Genomic DNA, 24,744 nt, shown 5'->3' with positions numbered 1-24,744 from the left:
TTACAAACGTCTCTTATCTGAGACATGTTGGTTCCTTCCAACATGAAACAGATTGTGGGATGTGGTCATGTGCTGCGAGATGTATCTCTCCCCTCCCCCGGCACCATCTTTTCAGGAATACAGCCTTCACTTCTCTAGTTACAGGAGTATTGAAGGCTGACATCTCTCAGCTGAATCACTGGAGAACTGCCTCACCCAAGGTCACTGCCCTGGAAGCAGCCCTTATCTAAAGATGCAGTGGGAGGGGGATGAGAGTGAAGGCACCCTTGCCTCCATCAGGACAATTTAGAGGTCCAGAGCTCCACAAGCTATCAGTTGAGTCCTTTGTTGGGACTGGACAACAATTTGTCTTTTCCTTCTGCTTCTTCACTCCACCATAGGTATTAATACTAAGGGCACTCCCCCCTCCCCCACCATAAACGTCCTACATGCAAATCTCAGATTACCAACTGATGTCTGTTTCTCTGGGAACATAACCTAAAACAAAGGGCATGTTGGTTCCTAGGCCAAATAAGACAAGCAAGGCTTGTTCCTGTCACCCTTCTACCAACATCTCTGAAAGTTCCTGCCAGGCTTTAGTTAACAGCTGTCAAGCTCCTCTTCCCAAATGCAAGTCAGTCATCAGCACTAATGAGTCCAGCCAGCTCAACCTCAATAATGTCCACCAGTACAGCCATGGGAAATATCTCCAGGGACAGGCAATGGCTCATAACCGCAGCCACAACCTTCTCAGCTGCCTTTGCCAGGGTACATTGAGCCTGTACTATCACTGGCCAGATAGAGACAGTGAAGGTATAACTGCAGCAGGGCATAGAAACCAATGCTCCAGTCCACGGATCCAAGGATGCCCTTCTAGAGTGGATGTGGCCATCAGACAAGATGTCTTGGCAAAGATGGCTTTATGTGAGCCAGAAGCCTGCATTTTGTTTCAGGCTGTTTCGGGTTGTCATCTTCACGGAGATGTCTGTAATACTTGCAGCAAAAGCTCATGCTTGAGAGACTCAGCTGCTACAACCTAAGAGTGGCAGACTGGCCACTCATTATGACCATGTGGACAAGCTACTATTATGGAAATCCGGCTGCATTCAAAATGTCTGTGCCAATGTGATATATTTAAAGGTAAGTCAAGAACTTCATCTCAGCCCTCACCAGCAAACCTTAACAATGATGGAATTAAGTAAAACACATTGACTTTGTGTTGTGAATGAATATCAGGGCGCAAAATGAGGTGTCTAAGAAATACCACATTTCTTTAAACAAACTTACTTATCACTATGAACCTCTCGTCTACCAGCCTGGTAAGAATGCAACTTCAATGACCTTCGGGACTTATCTTCCAAGGAGAGTTGTGCAAAGGTCCTGGGGCTGACATAGCGAAATACTAGTTACTGTTGCTTCACCCATCTCACAAACCACACTCATGTCCTGTGGCTCTTCTGCTTCAATCCTTCCCACCCAAGTACTCACAAAACCATTCCTGTGCTCTCCCAGTGCCACTGCAAGGGAGCAAGGCCAGGGTATCCACAGCTCAGGGTTGCAAATAGGTTTCAGTGCCTCAGGGAACATTTTCTCCCCGCCTTAGGACATCTCAAAGAAATGCCTCTCCCTTTCTCCTCAAGGAAACCTAGCAGAAGCCCTTCAGAGCTCCTCAGCCCTAGGAGTTAGGTTTCTTCTAACCCCACAGGATCCCTTGGCCTTAGGCTATTTCTGCTTTCAGCGCAGCCATGAGCCCTGAGGTAGAGAATGGCAAAACCTGATGAAAATGAGGGGGAAGAGAAAATGCTGGAAGAACAAACAGAATTTAGTAATTCAGGAAATTATCCTGCTACCTTCCAATGGCTTTCCCTCTCACTGAGCAAACAACCTCAAGTCCCTACTGTGGCCTATAAAGTCCAACATGACTTGATCTCCTGCTCCCCCTTGGACGCTGGCTCTTCCCTTGCACCCGCTCATAATTCCACTGTAGTCACACTGCACTTATTTACGCTCCTTGAACTTGATGACCCCTCTCCTCATCAGAGCCTTGTGGCAGCCAGCCTCTGGGATGATCCCCAATGATCTCCATCTGATGGTATTCATGTCCTTACATAGTCCCCTTCTATGCTGGATGGGGGTGACCTGTGAAACAATCGGATTTCGCGGAGATGATGACGTGTAACTTCTGAGCTGTGTCTATAAGACATGTGGTTTCTACCTTGCCCCATTTTGGACTCTCTGCTCTGGGAGCAGCCAGCCAGCCACTGTGTCATGAGGACACTCAAGCAGCCCATGGAGAGGTCCATGTGGGTAGATACTGAGGCCTCCTGCCAATGACCAGCATCAAGGGGGTAAACCATTTTGGAACTGAGTCCTCCAGCCCCTGTCAAGCCTTCAGAGACTATAGGCCTGTTTAACATCTTGACTGCAACCTCTTAAGAGATTCTAAGCCAGAGCCACCCAGTTAAGTCACTTTCAAATTTGGCCCACAGAAACTATGAGATAATCAATATCTATTGTTATTTTAAGCTGCTAAGTTTTGGGATAACTTGTTTTGCAGCAATAGATAGATAGTACAGGCCCTTGACATGCCTTCCTCAGAATACTTGATCTCAAAATTCCTACATGTCTCCTATACTCCCTTAATACTGCTCTAAAATCTCCTTGTAAGAAGGCCTGCTCTGACCACCTATGTAAAAGCAGCACCCTCTCCCCACTATGACATCATGCTTGGTCCCCATTTCCCTGCTTTATTTTCCTTCATTGGCCTTTATAACCACCTGACATATTATATGTTTATTTGTTTACCATCTGTACCCCCATGCTCAAATGTAGGCTCCCCGAGAACAGGGATTTGTTTTGTTCACTGCTGTATCTCCAAGGTCGAGAACAGTGTCTGTCCCATGGTAGGCATTCAGTAAATATTTCTTGAAGGGAGGAAGGAAATTAAAAGTCAGCAAAGGATCATGATGAAATCATGCAGTCAGGCTGAGGATATGAGACTCAACGCGTGCCTTGAAGACAACAATAACAGATAGTTTTGGGGGTGTTATCTTTCAGCTCTGGTCCAGGCAATTAAGCCAAAGAGAGGGATGCAAAATTATGGTTTGTAGGAGAACAAGGAAGGACTGAAAAGATAGGAAAGGTTGAATCTAGGAGGGAACACCACAAATGCCAAGGCAAGGAGCTTCAGGGCATCCTTCAAAATCACAAAGCATGAAACATGATTCTAAACAAGTCATAAAACGAATTTAAGAAATCAAAGAGTTTGGACTTCCCTGGTGGCACAGTGGTTAAGAATCCGCCTGCCAATGCAGGGGACACAGGTTCAATCCCTGGTCCGGGAAGATCCCACATGCCACGGTGCAACTAAGCCTGTGTGCCGCAACTACTGAGCCTGTGCACCACAACTACTGAGCCTGTGCTCTAGGGCCCGTGAGCCACAACTACTGAAGCCCGTGTGCCCTAGGGCCTGAGTGCCGCAACTACTGAGCCCACGTGCTGCAACTACTGAAGCCCACGCCCCTAGAGCCTGTGCTCTGCAACAAGAGAAGCCATCGCAATGAGCAGGCCGTGCACAGCAATGAAGAGGAGCCCCTGCTCGCCACTACTAGAGAAAGCCTGCACGCAGCAATGAAGACCCAGTGCAGCCAAAAAAGAAAAAGAAAAAAGAAATCAAAGAGTTCGATACAAAGCCAAAGGATTTTATAGTGTTAATGTGCTCTTGTTACACATTTCTCCTGTGTGTGATTACTTATTAATAATCACTGAAAGATTTTAAGCATTTAAAATCTAAAAGGTTATCCCATCTCAAGTAACATTTAAGATAAGTCCAGATAGTTTGTGCTTTCAGGAATCCTGTGAGCAGCCAAAACACAATCTTTGTAAAAGAATTTTGTCTGATACCTATCAGAGCATAACGCTGAATTAACAACAGACAAGGGTTTGAGTAGAGGTGGCTATTTTCTGGAATACATGTGAAGGGGTCATTTATGTGTATCATGAGCTTCTTTTATTTAAAGTGCCAGAAATAAAACATTTTTTGAAGGGGAAAGAATCAGAGGCTGGCAACCAGGGCAAGAAGTTGAAAAGAGGTGTTTTTTTTTTTTCACATTTTGGCACATACTCTTGGGTAGGGCTTTTTTATTTTTTAATCTATGTATTTATCTTAAAATGCATTAAAATAGTTCAGTGTATTCTATCTCACCTCACGTCCATTTACCTTTCTTTATCTCCCTTGTTCTGACCACTATCTATTTATATTTACTGAGTTTGTTGGTCCATGGCTGCTCAGCATATTTGTTGAAGATCTGAAAGCAATGATTTGACTCTTACTCCATTAGTAATATTTTAATACCAGCTTCACGTTTTCCAAATGGGTTCAACTCTTGTCTTTATCTCTTGTTTAATGTTTGGGAAGTAACCCTATTGAATATTTTCTTATCAGAGCTCCCTTTGCTTTCAATGAAGCAAGTACGAATGCCTATTTCATTGTCTGTTTCACACCTTCTATAAAACACTGTTTTTGCTCAAAAAACAATAAATGTAAAAATGGTGAACAAAGCGCTCAATGAATAGCATGCTCTTTAACGTGTATATATTACTACTTGCTGCAAAATAACTCAGAATCATGCTTTGAACTTATGTAGCTCCTTCCCTTTGACACACTTAAAGGTTTGAAGGAAGGCTAAGCTGTCTTTTCTCTGTCTACTGCAGTTTAATTCGGGGAGACAAAATGGCATAATCAGGAAAGCAAGAGAATTGTTAGGGAAAGAATCAATGTTTGTCTCTTGAAATGGTACTCCTACAAGTCTTCCTATGTAAACAGAATATGGTGAAGATAATACCTAGGGAAAGAAGGTATGGTATTGCAAGTTCTATGAAAATCTCACTGGATCTCCTACAAGGACATTTTGGGGATTATTTAATGATCCTCTGGGCAGACTGCTTCACTTTCACTTAATGTGCAAGGAAGAAAAATATAAAGCCATTCATTTTACTGCAAGATGACCTAAATATATCATTGTGAAGGAATGGGTTGTCTTCTTTTTTTTTTTTTTAAACCTTCATCCTTCCTGTTTTTAAATTTATTTATTTATTTATTTATGGCTGTGTTGGGTCTTCGTTTCTGTGCGAGGGCTTTCTCTAGTTGCGGCAAGCGGGAACCACTCTTCATCGCGGTGCGCGGGCCTCTCACTATCGCGGCCTCTCTTGTTGCGGAGCACAGGCTCCAGACGCGCAGGCTCAGTAATTGTGGCTCACGGGCCCAGCTGCTCCGCGGCATGTGGGATGCTCCCAGACCGGGCTCGAACCCGTGTCCCCTGCATTGGCAGGCAGACTCTCAACCACTGCGCCACCAGGGAAGCCCGGGTTGTCTTCTTGAAGAAGACAAAAGGAAACACATCTATGAAATCTAAGGACAGCCTTCATGGTTGTTCAGTGGACCTGCAAATTCACCTACCTGAGGATTATTCTAAGCAGTACAGCAGATCAATAAACTGAATGTTGTCAGATGAAAAGTCTTCTGTGTGCATGATTAATTATTTTAACTAGGCAGTTAACATCTTTTCATTATCACATAAATGTACTATATTGAAAATCTGACAGTATGGTATTGAGTGGGAAGGCCTTCTTAAGTATAAAATTGGCATTAAAAAAAGCTGTCATATATTTGCAAATATGCAGGTGGAAAGCCTTTAGAGAACTTAAATTGCCCTAATTAAAATTAAAGATTTCAGCTTCAGTGTGTACCTGGGAATGCCATTGTTAATGACTGCAATTGGTCTCTTCTGTTGATGTAGTCATCATTTCTTATATTTTATGAGCCTGCTCTACTGTTCTACCGAAAAAGGTTATCCTTTTTGGCCACTGTGGCAGCAATCCCTGACTACATTGTGCAGATTCCCTTGTAGACCATGTGACTGAGTTCAATGGGCTGTGAAGTTATACCTCCATCATGCTTTCTCTTTTCCCTATGTCCCCACCAGATGGGTATAACAATGGTGAAGCATGAGAAAATTCCCAGCCACAAGATGGAAGAGTCCAAATCCCTAAATCACCCCACGGAGGAAAGCCATCCTCAACCAGGAACCCTTCACTGAACAGCTATATCAGCAAAAAATAAATTTTTATTATGTTAAGCCATTACAATTTTAGGTTTTATTTATTATAGCAGCTAGTTACTTCAATATAATTACCTAAGATAAGTAATATTCCACCTTACTAGAAGAAACACATACACATATACACACACATATACACACAAACACAAAATATATACAAATACACATACACAATTTTCATTTCTTTTTTACATTGCTAATGGGAATATAAAATTCCACAACCTTCTGGAATACAATTTGATGGCATTTATCAAAACCCTTAATTATGTACTACCTATTCATGTTTAATTATGTGATTACCTTGACCTATTTCAAGGAATTTATACTGAGTAAATAGTGTGCAAAGATTTAGCTCCAGTGATATTGTGTGGTATTTTTTTTATATTAGCAAAATATTGTAGGCCACAAAAATATCCATGCTAATGAATGATTTAAATAAATTGTGGTACTTTAGACAATGGAATATTTTAGACAATTAAAATAATATTATAGAAAATTACCTAGAGATTATCATACTAAGTGAAGTAACTCAAATACCATATGATATCACTTATATGTGGAATCTAAAAATATGATACAAATGAACTTATTCACAAAACAGAAACAGACTCACAAACTTAGAAAACAAACTCATGATTACCAAAGGGGAAAGGTGGGGGGGAGGGATAAATTAGGAGTTTGGGATTAACATATACGCACTACTATATATAAAATAATCAACAGGGTCCTACTGTATAGCACAGGGAACTATATTCAATATTCTGTAATAACCTATATGGGAAAAGAATCTGAAAAAGAATGGATATATGTATATGTATAACTGAATCACTTTGCTGTACACCTGAAACTGACACAACATTGTAAATCAACTATACCCCAATATAAAATAAAGATTAAATTAAATGAAAAAAAATCATGACATAGGATAGTGGTAATAGTACACTGCTAAGTGAAAACAGCAAGTGATAATATAACATATATAGCTTGGTTCTAATTTGTTTTTTTTTACATGGTCAATGATTTATTCTTTTCATCTAACATACCTACCAGATACTTTGTTTTTTGTTTTTTTTAACATCTTTATTGGAGTATAATTGCTTTACAATGGTGTGTTAGTTTCTGCTTTATAACAAAGTTAATCAGTTATACATATACATATGTTCCCATATCTCTTCCCTCTTGCGTTTCCCTCCCTCCCACCCTCCCTATCCCACCCCTCTAGGTGGTCACAAAGCACCGAACTGATCTCCCTGTGCTATGCGGTTGCTTCCCACTAGCTATCTATTTTACATTTGGTAGTGTATATATGTCCATGCCACTCTCTCACTTCGTCTCAGCTTACTCTTCCCCCTCCCTGTGTCCTCAAGTCCATTCTGTAGTAGGTCTGTGCCTTTATTCCCGTCTTGCCCCTAGGTTCTTCATGAACTTTTTTTCTCTTTCTTAGATTCCATATATATATGTTAGCATACAGTATTTGTTTTTCTCTTTCTGACTTACTTCACTCTGTATGACAGACTCTAGGTCCATCCACCTCACTACTAATTATTTTTTTTAATGTGTATCTTTGTGTGTGTATATCCAAAAAAATCCCCCCAAAACTGAAAAGAAATACAGTAAAATATAACCAGTATTTATATCTAGGTAGTGGGACTAAATGTGATATTATTTTTTTAATTTATAATAGTTTTATTGAGATATATGTCAGAAACCTACAGTTCACTCTTTGTAAGTGTATCATCAGTAGCTTTTTTTACACCCTTTGTAAGTGTATAATCAATAGCTCTAAGTATATTCACAAGGTTTTATGTCAATTAATGTTATATAATTCCAGAATATTTTCATCAACACTCCCCACCCCTGCAAGGCCCCATAGTCATTAGCAGTCACTATTTATCCTCCCAAACTGCAGTCCCTGACAACCATTATTCTACTTTTTGTCTCTATGGTTCTGCCTACTCTAGACATTTTATATAAATAGAACCATATAATATGTAGCCTTTTGTGTTTGGATTCATTCATTTAGCATAATGCTTTCAAGGTTCGTCCATTCTGTAGCATGTATAAGAACTTTGTTCTTTTTATGGCCAAGTAGTATTTCATTGTATGGACATACCACATTTTGTTTATTCATTTATCAGTTGATGGACATTTGTGTTACTTCCATTTGGGACTATCATGAATAATATTATGATCACTCCTGTACAAGTTTTCTCTTGGGTATATATTTAGGAGTAGAATTCGTGGGTCATATGGTAAATCTACATTTAACATTTTAAGGAAATACTGAATTTTTCCAAAGCAGCTGCACCATTTTACATACCCTTTGCAGTGTGTGAAGGTTCCAATTATTCACTGACTCATCAATACTTATTATTATCTGACTTTTATTACAGCCACCAAAGTGGGTACGAAGTGGTAAATCATTGTGGTTTTTTTTACATTTAAAAAAAAATTTTATTGTAGTATAGTTGCTTTACAATATTGTGTTAGTTTCTACTGTACAGCAAAGTAAATCAGCTATAAGTATACATATATCCCCTCTTTTTTGGATTTCCTTCCCATTTAGGTCACCACAGAGCACTGAGTAGAGTTCCCTGTGCTGTACAGTAGGTTCTCATTCTTATCTATTTTATACATAGTATCAATAGTGTATATATGTCAATCCCAATCTGCCAATTCATCGCACCCCCCCCTTTCTCCTTTGGTATCCATACGTTTGTTCTCTATGTCTGTGTCTCTATTTCTGCCTTGTAAATAAGATTGTCTATACCAATTTTTTCAGATTCCACATATATGCATTAATATACCATATTTGTTATTCTCTTTCTGACTTACTTCACTCTGTATGACAATCTCTAGGTCCATCCACATCTCTACATAAATGTGATTTTAAAATGTTGTTTTTATTTCTGTATTTCCTAAATTTTTTTTCAATGAATACACATATTTTTGTTATAAATTGTGTATAAACACACATATATACACATATTGTGTGTGTGTGTGTATATATATATGTTACATATATTTATAAAATTGGAGGGAAGGAGGCATGGTAATCTTATTGGTAAGCTTATTCTTGCAGAATAGGCTTTCTCCCAGAATAGAAAATGAGGATGGCAGGTTTCTGGTGGTGGTGGAGAAATGTAGGGAAGAAGTGGCTTATTGAGGAAATGATGATGAGGAAGGGTACACCAGATAGAAACCATTCGATATTGAGTTGACTCTGAAGAGAACTGCAGAGGGCACTAAATGAATACTGAGTATTTTATATTACAATTTTTTTAAATTAACGAATCCCCATGGCACTCATGCAATGATTCTGGCCTAACATCCACACATGCTATTCCCATCCTAATTCCTGTTTTACAACACTGCAAAACCCATGCCTGTCCAAGAGACAATTTGTCATCATGGCAAATGTACACTTTGTGTTTTTAGCATCCCTCTACTTCCTGCTTCTTTGACCTCCTATTCTCTATATTTTCTCTTGTTTTATAACAATATTTAACCACCAAAAGTCCAAAATTGTCCTGACATTTAAGATTTGAACACTTCTAAGCCTAGCTTCTTTTATTTTTATTTTTTTTAATATTTATTGATTTATTTATTTGGCTGTGCTGGGCAGCACACAGGATCTTGAGTTGCAGTATGCAGGCTCTTAGTTGCAGCATGCAGGATCTAGTTCCCTGAGCAGGGATTGAACCTGGGCCCCCTGCATTGGGAGCCTGGAGCCTTAACCACTGGACCACCAGGGAAGTCCCAAGCCTAGCTTCTTTCAAATTGGACAAGTGATCTTGAGAAAGTTACTGCACATCTTGCGACTTGTCCTTTCCCTTCTTCAGTGAAATTACTGGACCATGGTCCTCTTCTACTCCAACATACCGAGATTCTGTGGTAATGAATTACCATAAGAGACTGATCTTGAAATTCACTCAAGGATCTTCTCCCTGTGCCTCTGTTTCCTGACCTAAAAAATACCTGGTTCCCAGACGAGGACCCTGAGAGAGTCGTATCTGAGTCTAGAGATTTTTTTCTTGTTCTTTCTTTTTCTCTTCCTTCCTTCCTCCTTCTTTCGTTATCTTCCTTCCTTTTTCCTTTCTTTCTTTTGTCTTTCTTCCTTTGTATAGCTATTAATATTGTTTATTTATTAATAATATTTCTAGTTTTATTCACCTCTGGTCTTCCTGACTCTTTATTAGTGAGAAAAATGACAACTATCCAAATCTATCGATTACACTTCCATAATCAAAGTTCTTCAGGAGGATCTGTCAAGAGCAAACTGGGAAAGAGGAGTTTCCTTCTTGGTAAACTTCAGGAAAGTGAAACATTCAGGATGCCTGGTTTGTAATACACAAATGTGGGCAGGGACCCATGTGGACAGCCGCTCACGTTTTCATTGAAGGGGGCTTTGTTAACATGCCTTTGAGTCAACCATGGAGTCCCTTCCACCCACATCTGCCATTGTGGGACTGGAGACTAAAACCCAGAGCCACTCTTACCCTAGGGAGCTGTCCTCTGGGCTTCCGCCTTTCATTGGAGTTCAGTGTCACTGAAGTTCTTGTCTACTCTCCTCTGATTCTTATCCACTTCTAGCCACCACTTTTTAAAAACATTCTAGAGTTCTTATGTGTACATGTCATCTGTGTGACTCCACCGGGAAGAAAAGAATGGGATTTATGGATTCAGAGGTCCTGGTAGCAATGGGTTTCCTTTGTTTCCTCAGTCAAATAACTTGTGTTTTTAGGTGTAGTTTCATTCTGGAGAGGTCCTCTGAGCTCTTCTTGACAACATTTTTCCTTTCAATGAGAAGAAAGTAAAAATATGGCAGGGAAGCACTTCAGGAAGCAATTGGGGTGGATAATGAATTAAGAAAGCAATGAGAAGATAAAGAAATTCTTGGGAGCCTAGAAAGGAAGCTGCTTTTATCAATCTGAAAAGTAATTCCATCAAGCATATCAAGGTTACACCAAAAGGCTATCTACCCAATGCAATTATGTTTCATAAAGCATGTGCTGAGAATTTTACACACATTTCTTCACTTATGGGAAGTAAGTGAACAATAGATATAATCTCCATTTTACAAAAGAAATAAATGAAAGGTAAAAATTTCACCAAAGTTCAAGGTCTATGCTTCAGTTTCCTAAAACGTGAGGGTTATAATAGCACCTACTTCATGAGTTATGAGGGCTGCATGAGATAAGGCTTATAAGGAGGTTTGCACAGGTGAAAACTTGGTAATTGTTAGCTGTGATTTTATTATTATTTTTATTGCTAATAAGTGGCTAATTCTGAAGCCAGTATTCTTGTTCCTGGGATTTGAGTACAGAAAGAACAGTGCTGGACAAGAACAACAAAAAACAAACAATCCAATCGAAAAATGGGCAGAAGACCTAAGTAGACACTTCTCCAAAGAAGACATACAGATGGCCAATAGGCACATGAAGAGATGCTCAACATCACTAATTATTAGAGAAATGCAAATCAAAACTACAATAAGGTACAACCTCACACTGGTCAGAATGGTCATCATTAAAACATTTACAAATAACAAATGCTGGAGAGGGTGTGGAGAAAAGGGAACCCTCCTATACTGTTGGTGGGAATGTAAATTGACACAGCCACTATGGAGAACAGTATGGAGGGTCCTCAAAAAAATAGAATTACCATATAACCAGGAATCACACTCCTGGCCATATATCCGGACAAAACTATAATTCAAAAAGATACATACACTTCTATGTTCATAGCAGCACTATTCACAATAGCCAAGACATGGAAACAACCTAAATGTCCATCAACAGACGAACGGATAAAGAAGATGTGGTACATATATACAATGGAATATTACTCAGTCATAAAAAAAGAACGAAATAATGCCATTTGCAGCAACATGGATGGACCTAGAGATGATCATACTAAGTGAAGTAAGTCAGAAAGAGAAAGACGAATACCATATGATATCACTTATATGTGGAATCTAAAATACAACACAAATGAACCTATCTATGAAACAGAAACAGACTCACAGACATAGAGAACAGACTTGTGGTTGCCAACAGTGTGGGGGGTTGGGGGAGGGATGGACTGGGAAGTTGGGGTTAGCAGATATGAGCTATTATATATAGGATGGATAAACAACAAGGTCCTACTGTATAGCATAGGGAGCTATATTCAATATCCTGAGATAAACCACAATGGAAAAGAATATTTTAAAAAGTATGTATATGTATAACTGAATCACTTTGCTGTACAGCAGAAATTAACACAACATTGTAAATCAACTATACTTCAATAAAAAAATAAAAGATAGGGACTTCCCCGGCAGTCCAGTGGTGAAGACTCCATACTTCCGATGCAGGATGCGTGGGTTCTATCCCTGGTCAGGGAACTAAGATCCCACATGCCTCATGGCGCAGCCAAAAAAGAAAAGATAAAATTTAAAAAAAGGAAAGAAAGAACAGAGCTGGAAAGGCTGGAGCAACGTCAGAAGAAATGGCAATATAGATCAGGAATAATTCCTGAGCCCATAAAATGCTGTGTTGGGGACAGTGACCTGACCAACAGGCATTCAGTCACCTGATCCCGATGACAGTGACGTTCATGAGAACAGACACCATAATTCTTGTGGTGTAGCAGGTGCTACCAACACCCACTTAGTTACCTACCCTTTTTGAAGATCTTCAACACATTTTGAACCACAGGAAAAGATACAGATACCCAATTTTTCTGCATGAGAATGATAGTTCTTCCCAACCAAACTTTTGCTCCTTCCTTAATATAACTCTTACCTGAAGGCACAATAAATATAGGTTTCATTTTGAAACACAAAAACTTGCAAAATAATTTTGAGCAGTAGCAGTGATTTGTGGTTGCCTCTTTCCACAAAACCAGAACAGGTCGGCTGATATTTTACATATCTTATCCTTTATATGTATATAACTGCTACTTATAATGATCTTCAAGAACTTGGGAGCACAAAGCTCTTTTTGGGGTTAGAAAACAATCATTTAAAAAATTTCAAGTAAAAGGGTAGAAATCATCATCAACCAGTCCCCAGAGGTGTATCTGGAGCAGCTCATTCTCCACATAACCCAAACCAAACTGTATTGTAAATATTTCATATTTCCTGTATATTGTGATGTTTTGACATCTTGAAAAACCTTTCTGGCTGGGAAGAGCCTGCCCTTCCCTGGGCTAGCCAACTCTTAGAGATAGCAAAGGGCCCAGCTGGGACCACATCTTTGATACAAAAACTAACCAATCCAGAGCCATACCTCCTCTATCTGGTTTGTGTACCCCAGGGGGTAATATTCCTCTGCCTTAACCATCCCAGGGCCAGGTGCCAGACAACTAGGGACAATTCCTATAGCTTAGAGACCATCAAAATTATTCAAATTAGCCACTCCTAAGCGTTTACGCTGCCCTAGCTTGCCTTTCCCATGGAAACCCCAAGAAAGGTCATGGCCTAAACCTTCCCCTCACTCCTGACTTCTGCCTCCTGACCATCTTGGTGGCTTTTCCATGTGGCCCTGCATGGTCTGCTGTGTCTCCTGTGCCTAGGACTGGTGAGTAAAATAAACTTTGTTGGTTTTTTTTCTGAGCCTCTCTTCTATCTCCTCTTATGGCCACACCTGACTGACCATCTCTTAAAAAAATACAAACATCACTCTCCCGGGATTAAAAAAGAAGGGGTGTGTTCATGGCTCTTGATATAAAGGTCAAACTCTTTAAAATGGCAGACAAATCCTTTCAACATTTTACCTTTGTTTACCCTATAACCTCATTTCTTTCTTTCTTTTTTTTGGATGCACCAAGTGGCTTGCGGGATCTTAGTTCCCCGACCAAGGATTGAACCCGGGGCCCCCAGCAGTGAAAGCACTGAGTCCTAACCACTGGACTGCCAGGGAATTCCCTAACCTCATTTGTTACCACATCCAAACAGCTATCCTCCCAGTGATCTAATGTCACTAAACATGAATGCTAATTATTTTAGGTCTTCTGCTATCCCAGCCCTGTACTCTCAGCCCAAACTAGGGAAATCTCAGTCCTTCCTTCTCCATTAAGACCCCAGACACTATCTACTTCCTCCTTCTCTTCCCTTCCTCCAGCTACTCCTGTTTCTGTAAAGACCTATGTTATGGCCTTACTAATTTTGTATTGCAATCCTTTGCTGATCACGTGGAGGTTAGGAATTGTATCTTTGTATATCAGGACCTAGCAAACAAGTCTTCAGGAAATGTTTGTGGGTCTAAGGGATAGTTAGCACTTGAGCTATAAAAAGTCTTCAGCGTGCACCCCAAATAAGGGTATAATTAGCTCATTTATTCATTTACTGAGTACCTATTATGAAACAGTCAAAGTTCTAAGTCTTGAAACTAAAGCAGTGGAAAATAAACAAACAAAAACGGATGAAAATCCTTACATGATACTTGCATAGGAGTGGGGGAAGACAGACAATAAACAAGTGAAATATATTGTTAAATGGTGATATGTGCTGTGGAAAAATATAAAGCGGGGGAAATAGAGTGTTCCAGAGAGAGCTGCAATTTTATGTAAGATGCTCAAATTAGATTAACACAAATAGCAGTAATACCAAAAATTAGACAGCAAAGCATTTTCTAATGTATTCCCTGGGTTTTCCATTATATTCTGAAGAAACTCAGCAGAAAATCTTTTGGGAAAATAGTTTATGAAAAATATTTCCATAAGAAATTAAATTATGTTCCCAAGGCACAACCTTAGTAACTTTAAAAATATTTTTTTAGTAGTACCACAACATTAAAGAACATTAAGAATCTGTTACACAAACAATAAAGAAACAATATGAAATGCCATTAATAAAAATGGTGAAGCATTGATTTCTGAAGATTTTCTCCTCCATAAAAATAATGAAGAAAACTGGAAAAATTGTCAGAATCACTTGTTCAGAACTCTGGAAATTAACCAAAGTCTTGTAGAAATCCAGCATTCACACAAAAAAAGTGGTTGAATTTTGGTAAGAACATTAGTTTGTGGGGTTTTAACTTGTTGTAGTCCCATTCTCTACTCTCACCTCTGAAGTAATGTTGAAAATTAAGAGCCTGTATCTGAGGTGAAAACCAGCATCCAGGAAACAACTGGGGCATTGGAGGTCCTTCTAAAGCTTACTCTCAGAGAACTGTCATTATTTGACCAGTCTGGTGGTTCCCAAGAAGACTAAATGTGCACCTAGAAACACAGCCCCAACATATATGAAGCAAAAATGACAGAACTGAAAGGGGAAATACACAATTAAAAATAATGGTTGGGGAATTCCGATGGTCCAGTGGTTATGACTTCGGCGCTTTCATTGCCTGGGGCCCAGGTTCAATCCCTGGTTGGGGAACTAAGATCCCACAAGCTGTGCCATGTGGCCAAAAAATAAATAAAAATAAATAAATAAAACAAAATAAAAATAAATAAAAATAATGGTTGGATACTTCAATACTCCACTATCCATAAAGGATAAAATAACAGATTGACAAAGAAATAGAAGACTTCCAACTAAATGAAGAAAAATGTGAAAAATGTTTTTGAAAATGTATTTGAGGGACTTCCCTGGTGGTCCAGTGGTGAAGAATCCACCTTCCAATGCAGGGAGCACAGGTTCAATCCCTAGTCGGGGAACATGCCATGGGGCAACTAAGCCTGTGCACCACAACTACTGAGCTTGTGCGCCTCAACGAGAGAGCCTGCATGCTGCAAACTACAGAGCCCATGTGCTCTGGACCCCACCAGCCACAGCTAGAGAGGGAAAACCCGCACGCCAAAACTAGAGAGAAGCCTGCACCCTGCATCAAACAGCCTGTGCGGCAACAAGCAGCCCATGTCGCAATAAAAGATCCCGCATGCCACGATGAAGACCCCGGCGTGCTGCAACTAAGACCCGACACAGCACACACACACAATAAAGACAATAAATAAATAAATAAATATTAAAGAAAGAAAGAAAGAAAATGTATTTGACATGTTTATCTAGATTCTAATAGTCTTCCAAACTCTCAGCGGTTTTGAATGTAAACAATAAAGATTTGGATATTATGATGTAAGAAAAAAAGAAATAGAAGACTTGAACAACACTATAAACCAACTAGACTTAACAGACACTTATAGAACACCTCACACAACAACAACAGAATACATATTATTCTAAGTGCACATGAAACATATATAAGCCATTAGATGTGCCCATAAATTTAAAAGGATTGAAACTATACAAAGCATATTTTCCAACACAATGGAGTGAAATTAGAAATAAATAACATAAGGAAATTTTGAAAATTCACAAATATACGAATACTAAAAAGCACACTCAAATGGCCAATTAGTCAAAGAACAGCTCACAAGGGAAATTAGAAAATACTTTGAGAAGAATAACAATAAAAACACAACATACCAAAATGCATGGGATGTAGCAAAAGCAATGTTCAGAGGGAAATTTATAGTTGTAGATGTTTATGTTAAAAAACAAGAAAGATCTCAAATAAAACTCAACCTTCCACCTTAAGAAACAAGGGCCAGGTAGAGGGTATATCAAACTAAATCCAAAGCAAACAGAAGTTAGGAAATGAAAACAATTACTGTAGGAAAAAATGAAATAGAGACTATAAAGGCAACAGAAAAAGTCAACAAAAAGAAAAAGTTGGTTAGTTGAAAAACTCAAGAAAATGGATAAACCTTTATCTAGATAGACCAAGAAAGAAAGATAGAAGACTCAAATTACTAGAATCCAGAATAAAAGAGAGGCCATTATCACTGACATTACAGAAATAGATGAAATACTGTGAACAATTGTGTGCCAATAAAGTAGAAAACCTAGATGAAATGAACAAATTCCTAGAAAAACACAAACTATTGATACTTATTCAAGAACAAATAAAGAATTGAAATAGACCTATAACAAGTAAAATTTTCAATGAGTAATCAAAAATCTACCAACAGAGGAAAGCCCATACCCAGACAACTTCACTGGTGGATTCTATCAAACATTTAAGGAAGAATTAATTCCAATTCCTCACTAACTTTTCCAAAGAAAGAATAGAAAGAGCCACTGACCAATTCAATCTATGGAGTTAGCATTACCTGATACCAAGACCAGACAAAGTAATCACAAGAAAAAATAATGCTACAGACCAATATGCCTTAAGAATATAAACACAAAAATCCTTAACAAATTACTAGCAAACTGAATCCAGCAACATATAAAAAGGATTATACACCATGATTGGGTGCAATTTATCCCAGCAATGCAACGTTGGTTCAATATAAGAAAATCAATCAATGTAATACACTTCATAAATAGAGTAAAGGACAAAAACCATATGACCATCTCAATCAATGTGGAAAAATTATTTGACAAAATCTAACACCCTTTCATGATGAAAACACTCAACAGACACTTGAAAATAGAGGGGATATCCTCAACTTGGAAAAGGGCATTTTGAAAAAACATGGCTACTATGAAAGCTAGGGGTGAAAAACTGAAAGCGTTCCCCATAGGTCAGAAACTAGATAAGGATGTCCTCTCTTGCCACTTCTATTCAGCCTTGTACTAGAGATTCTAGCCAGGACAATTAGGCAAGATAATGAAATAAAAAGCATTCAGAATGGAAAGAAAGAAGTGAAATTATCTCTGCAGACGATCTTATCTATAGAAATTCCTAAGGAATCCACAGAAAAGCTATTAGGGCTAATAAACAAGTTCAGCAAGGTTACAGAACACAGAATCAATATATAAAAATTAGTTGTGTTTCAATACACCAGAAATGAAGTCTAAAAATGAAATTAAGAAAACAATTCCATTTAAATAGTAACAGAAAGAATAAAGTTCTTAAGAATAAATTTAACAAGGGAAGTGCACAACTTACACACTGAATGCTATAAAATATTGTTGAAAGAAATTAAGGAAGACCTAAGTAAAGGGAAAGTAATAAATTCATGTACAGATTTCACACAATCTTTATCAAAACTCCCACTACTTTTTTTTTTTTTTGCAGAAATTGATAAGCTAATCCCAAAATCCATATGGAAATTCAAGTGATACAGAATAGCCAAAATAATCTTGAAAAACAATAACAAAATTGGAGTACTAATACTTCCCAATATCAAACTTTACTACAAAGATACAATAATCAAGACAGTATGGTACTGGCATAAAGACAGACATTTAAATCAACGAAATAGAATTGAGGGTACAGAAACAAACCCTCACATTTTACAATCATATGTCCATGGTCAATTGATTTTTGACAAAGGTTCCCAGACAATTCAATGAAGGAAAATCAGTCTTTAACACAAATGGTGATGGGACAACTGGATATCCATATATAAAAGAATTAAGCTGGATGCCTATATAACATCATATACAAAATTTAACTCAAGGTGTGTTGAAGACCTAAAAGTGAAAAGCAAAACTACTAAATTCGTAAGAAAACATAGGCTTAAATCTTCAGGGCCTTCGTTTAGTCACTGGTCCTAAAGCAAAAGCAACCCAAGAAAATATAGGTAACTTGTACTTCATCAGAATTTAAAACTTTTATCCTTAAAAGGACACTATCAAGAATGTGATGACAATCCACTCTAAAAGAAACAAACTAGCATTTACTCTCCATTTTGTCCTAAGCCTGCAGCCCTTGGTAACCACTACGAATATACTTTCTCTATGAATTTTCCTATTCAGTACATTTCATATGAATGGAATCATACAATATGTAAATTTTTGTGCCTGGCTTCTTTCACCTAGCATTATCATCCATGTTATAGCACAAATCAGTATTTCATTCATTTTTATTACCAAATAATATTCCATTGTGTTGATATATCACATTTATTTATCCATCCATCACATCAGTTGATGTGGGTTGTTTCCACCTTTTGGATGATATGAATAATGCTGCTATTGAATATTTACGTACAAGTTTTTACTTGGACACATGCTTTCATTTCCCTAACCTAGGAGTGGAATTGTTGGCTTAAATGGTAAATCTGTTTAACCTTTTGAAGAATGTCCAGACTGTTTTCCCAAAAAGTGGCACCATTCTACATTCTCTCCAGCAGTGTATGAGTTCCAATTTTTCCACATCCTCACCAACACTTGTTATCACCTGTTTTTTTTTTTTTTATCAGAGCCACCCTGGTGGGAGTGAAGTGGTATTTCATTGTGGCTTTGATTTGTATTTTTCTGAGGTTGAGAATTCCTTCATGTCCATATTGACCATATGTATATCTTTTTTTTAAGAAAAGTGGTGATTCAGATTCTTTGCCCATTTTTAAGTTGAGTTGTCATTTTAGTATTGAGTTGTAAAGTTCTTTATATATTCTAGATATATGTCCTTTATCTGATACATATTTTACTCCTGTTCTGTGGGTTGTCTTTTTATTTTCTTTATGGCATCCTTTGAAGCACAAAAGTTTTTAATTTAACAAATTTGAAGTCTAATTTGTCTCTTTTTTTTTCTTGTTTCTTGTGTTTTTAGTTTTTCCTGAGAAACCACTGCCTAATCCAAGGTCATAAAGATTACTTCTATGTTTTCTTCTGAGTTTAATAATTTTACCTCTTACATTTAGGTCTTTGATCCATTTTGAAATAATTTTTAAATATGGTATAAGCTGTGGTCCAACTTTATTCTTCTGCATGAGGATATCCATTGGTCCCAGCACCCGGGACAGCATTTATTATGTTTGGCTTTCTGTTGATTATTTGCAGGACTGTACGCCTCTCTGTTGGTCAAGGGCCATAATTTATTTTTGAATCTCCTAAAAGCATTTAGATTGTTTTTTCCAATCTAGAAGGTCATGGCAGTAACACAGTGCTTTTTAAAAAACGAAACAACGACTTTTTAAAAATTGAAATAGTATAGAAAAATATCAGATGGCTCAACTGTGGTTAGGATAGACATTATTTTGAGGAAACATAGTTTCAGTTGTGTGTGTGCGTGCGCATGCCTGCATGTGTATATGTAGGTGTACTAGGTTGAAATTGAAAGTATATTTCTTACATTTTACAGTTTTTAAACTTACAAATAAGCTTGGAAAACACTGATCTGGAAGACAGCATCTCCCTCAAAATAGATAATAAATGAAAAATAAAAGAACTATCAAAGACTGCTTTCTCTTTGCTGTTAGATGTTTTGCCTTTGTTAGGAATGCAGTTGTTGGATAAGGGCAGCTGGAATTACAGATATCAAGAGTCCAAGATACTTCATCTTCTAAGTTTAGAGCCGAATACACACGTTTGTGTCTCTCTAGCAGAAGGATCCAACTTGTCCTTTGCCTTTGGCATTTTCAGGTGATCATGAAGATAAGAAAATGCTGACTCTCAGTAGGGACATTGTCTCTCTGGCTGCTTGACAAATGTAATTCCAATTCTAGATAGGCAGTCTGAATCACAGACTTAGCTTCTTTGGTTTGTAGGGTTAATCTAGTAAATCTTCTCCTACTGGACATAGCCTTCCAACAACAATAAACCTCTCCTGAAAGGAGCAGCCCTTAGATTAGTTAAGGAACAATGTGAAACCATTTAAAGTAAATATGTAGCCACAGCAATCAGAGAAGAAAAAGAAAAAAAAGGAATCCAAATTGGAAAAGAAGAAGTAAAACTGTCACTGTTTGCAGATGACATGATACTGTACATAGAGAATCCTAAAGATGCTACCAGAAAACTACTAGAGCTAATCAATGAATTTGGTAAAGTAGCAGGATACAAAATTAATGCACAGAAATCTCTTGCATTCCTATACACTAATGATGAAAAATCTGAAAGAGAAATTAAGGAAACACTCCCATTTACCATTGCAACAAAAAGAATAAAATACCTAGGAATAAACCTACCTAAGGAGACAAAAGACCTGTATGCAGAACACTATAAGACACTGACGAAAGGAATTACAGATGATACAAACAGGTGGAGAGATATACCATGTTCTTGGATTGGAAGAATCAACAATGTGAAAATGACTATACTACCCAAAGCAATCTACAGATTCAATGCAATCCCTATCAAACTACCAATGGCATTTTTCACAGAACTAGAACAAAAAATTTTACAATTTGTATGGAAACACAAAAGACCCCGAATAGCCAAAGCAATATTGAGAAAGAAAAACAGAGCTGGAGGAATCAGATTCCCTGACTTCAGACTATACTACAAAGCTACAGTAATCAAGACAGTATGGTACTGGCACAAAAACAGAAATATAGATCAACGGAACAGGATAGATAGCCCAGAGATAAACCCACTCACATATGGTCACCTTATCTTTGATAAAGGAGGCGAGAATATACAGTGGAGAAAAGACAGCTTCTTCAATAAGTGGTGCTGGGAAAACTGGACAGCTACATGTAAAAGAATGAAATTAGAGCACTCCCTAACACCATACACAAAAATAAACTCAAAATGGATTAAAGACCTAAATGTAAGTCCAGACACTATCAAACTCTCAGAGGAAAACATAGGCAGAACACTCCATGACATAAATCACAGCAAGATCCTTTTTGACCCACCTCCTAGAGAAATAGAAATAAAAACAAAAATAAACAAATGGGATGTAATGAAACTTAAAAGCTTTGCACAGCAAAGGAAACCATAAACAAGATGAAAAGACAACCCTTAGAATGGGAGAAAATATTTGCAAATGAAGCAACTGACAAAGGATTAATCTCCAAAATATACAAGCAGCTCGTGCAGCTCAATATCAAAAAAAACAAACAACCCAACCCAAAAGTGGGCAGAAGACCTAAATAGACATTTCTCCAAAGAAGATATACAGACTGCCAATAAACACCTGAAAGAATGCTCAACATCACTAACCATTAGAGAAATGCAAATCAAAACTACAATGAGATATCACCGCACACCAGTCAGAATGGCCATCATCAAAAAATCTACAAACAATAAATGCTGGAGAGGGTGTGGAGAAAAGGGAACCGTCTTGCACTGTTGGTGGGAATGTAAATTGATACAGCCACTATGGAGAACAGTATGGAGGTTCCTTAAAAAAATAAAAATAGAACTACCATACGATGCAGCAATCCCACTACTGGGCACATACCCTGAGAAAACCATAATTCAGAAAGAGTCGTGTACCATAATGTTAATTGCAGCTCTATTTACAATAGCCAGGACATGGAAGCAATCTAAGTGTCCATTGACAGATGAATGGATAAAGATGATGTGGCACATATATACAATGGAATATTACTCGGCCATCAAAAGAAATGAAATTGAGTTATTTGTAATGAGGTGGATGGACCTAGAGACTGTTATACGGAGTGAAGTAAGTCAGAAAGAGAAAAACAAATACTGTATGCTAACACATATATATGGAATCTAAAAAAACAAAAAAAGTTTCTGAAGAACCTAGGGGCAGGACAGGAATAAAGAGGCAGACATAGAGAATGGACTTGACGACATGGGGAGGGGGAAGGGTAAGATGGGACGAAGTGAGAGAGTGGCATGGACTTGTATATACTACCAAAGGTAAAATAGATAGCTAGTAGGAAGCAGCCGCATAGCACAGGGAGATCAGCTCGGTGCTTTGTGTCCACCTAGAGGGATGGGATAGGGAAGGTGGGAGGGAGACGCAAGAGGGAGGGGATATGGGGATATATGTATATGTATAGCTGATTCACTTTGTCATACAGCAGAAACTAACACAACATTGTAAAGCAATTATACTCCAATAAAGATGTTAAAAAAAATAAAGTAAATATGTAGATACAATCATAAATATTGAAGGCCCTATGGAAATTTTTTTAAAGATATTGGATTTAATTTAACAAGTGACATTTGATACAACACTAATTTTTAAATTCAATAGATACTAAGTCTGTAGTATGTCACAATCCTTAATATGTTAGTTAAGTATGCTAATATATAATTTATGACATCAAATATAACTATGTAAGTGCATTATACCTTAGTATTCCATCAACTAAATCTGTAAGAACCTTGAATCAGAACTAATATTTAGAAAGTAAAGCGAAGCACAAGTCACTATAGAAAAGGTTTAATTAGAGGGAGAAAGACTTTCAGAGTGGTTTAGGGACTTGCCCAAAGTTATACCCTTCATCAACTGAGAGCAAAACTGAAAGTAGAACCCAGCCCTCCTAACTCTTCTAGCGCTCCTTCTATTTTGCTGTTCTTTACAGCTTTCCTCAACTTCATCTGCAACTTCTTTAATTAGATCTCAGTTGTGGGAGCATTAGCATCTTTACTATGTTGAGTCTTTTGGCCACACCATGCGTCTTGCAGGATCCTAACTCCCCAACCAAGGAGGGAACCCAAGCCCTCGGCAGTGAAAGCACAAGCCCCAACCACTGGACTGCCAGGGAATTCCCGAGATCTCAGTTATTAAACCATAATTCATTCATTGAAAATGAACTTAATTCCTACTACGTGTCACACAGTCTTCTACGACAAACTCCCTGCCATCATGAAGCTCAGTTTCAGCTGAGTGACAGAAAATGAATTAATAATGAAGGTTCTGCGAAGATTATTGTAGTAATGGAAGCATGACTTTGGTTCTTTGGTTAACAGAAATTTATGAAAGTGATAACACTTTTCTAAATAAAAAGTATAAAACTGCATGGAGTGTGAAAGACCTATTTCCAGCTCAACTCACCTTCCTGTATTCCAGGTGTTTCACCATACCCAAAGATTACAAAACATTAAGAAGATTTAGTTTCTTCCCTGCTATGGGGTTACACTGCCTCCTTGAATTGAAAGATTTAGGGAAGGAAATTACATCACAGACCATGGAATGCCTCAGATGACCTGGAGCCTCTGTTCAAGATGAGAAGTTTGTTTGTTTTTAATCGTAAAAGGAGAAAAAAGCTATTCATTGTCATTTTACAATCAACAACATCAACTACTTCTAGGAAAAGGGAAAATCATGTTTAGAGACACTGTTGTTTAAAGAAGTGGTAAGTAACACCTCTTAGAAAAAGATTTTGAGAAATTTCAACTAATTTGGAAAATTCAAACATGAAAAGAAATAAACAAAAAGAAATGAACAAACAAAAAAGTTTAAACAGCTTCTTCAGTCTTGAATAATTAGAGGTAAAGTGGTTTACTCTATTTGTCCACCACCTCAGTGGAGTGGGCCTGCCTTCCTAAAAGGCAGACAAGTGCTCTGGGAACCAAGAAGCATATCAAAACTTAAAGTTGGAAGACCATGATCACACAAACAAAACTTACCTACCTTTCTACAGGGCTGAAATAACGGAGGGGAGTGTGTAATATTTTATATTGAATTGGTTAGCAAAGATCTTGGCACAGACAGAGAAAGAAATCTTTATTCCAGCCCTTGGGAATCCAAAGATATTCCCTTGAACACGTTACTTAAATTTGCCAAACATGAAGTTTTTCATTTACAAAATGGAGATGATATAATGATTTCTGCCTCATAGATAATGGAGTAATACATATTGTTGAGTACACCAGTACTCAACACAGTACCTAGTACAGGATTAAGCAATCAATAACTTTTATCATTAGCAATCACATCAGCAACAATAGTAAGACAGATTCACAGCAGGGGAGTTGGATCATCTAAGTCACTGGAGAGCTGCTCTGGGAATGGCTCCTGAAAACCTCACATAACTCAAAACACGCATAAGACATCCACAT

At 37.9% G+C, this 24,744-nt stretch overlaps 1 protein-coding gene across 18 annotated transcripts in view; it reads right to left on the bottom strand.

The window, feature by feature from the left end:
* LOC309662755 (uncharacterized protein) overlaps nucleotides 1–24,744 on the bottom strand; it is a 131,502-nt gene that overhangs the window by 20,882 nt on the left and 85,876 nt on the right. The window lies entirely within an intron of this gene.

Source organism: Balaenoptera physalus (genome assembly GCF_965194825.1).
Source record: "Balaenoptera physalus genome assembly, chromosome: 6".
Classification (NCBI taxonomy): domain Eukaryota; kingdom Metazoa; phylum Chordata; class Mammalia; order Artiodactyla; family Balaenopteridae; genus Balaenoptera; species Balaenoptera physalus.
Note: the sequence above shows the minus strand (reverse complement) of the source record. Positions and strands in the feature narration are given on the sequence as shown.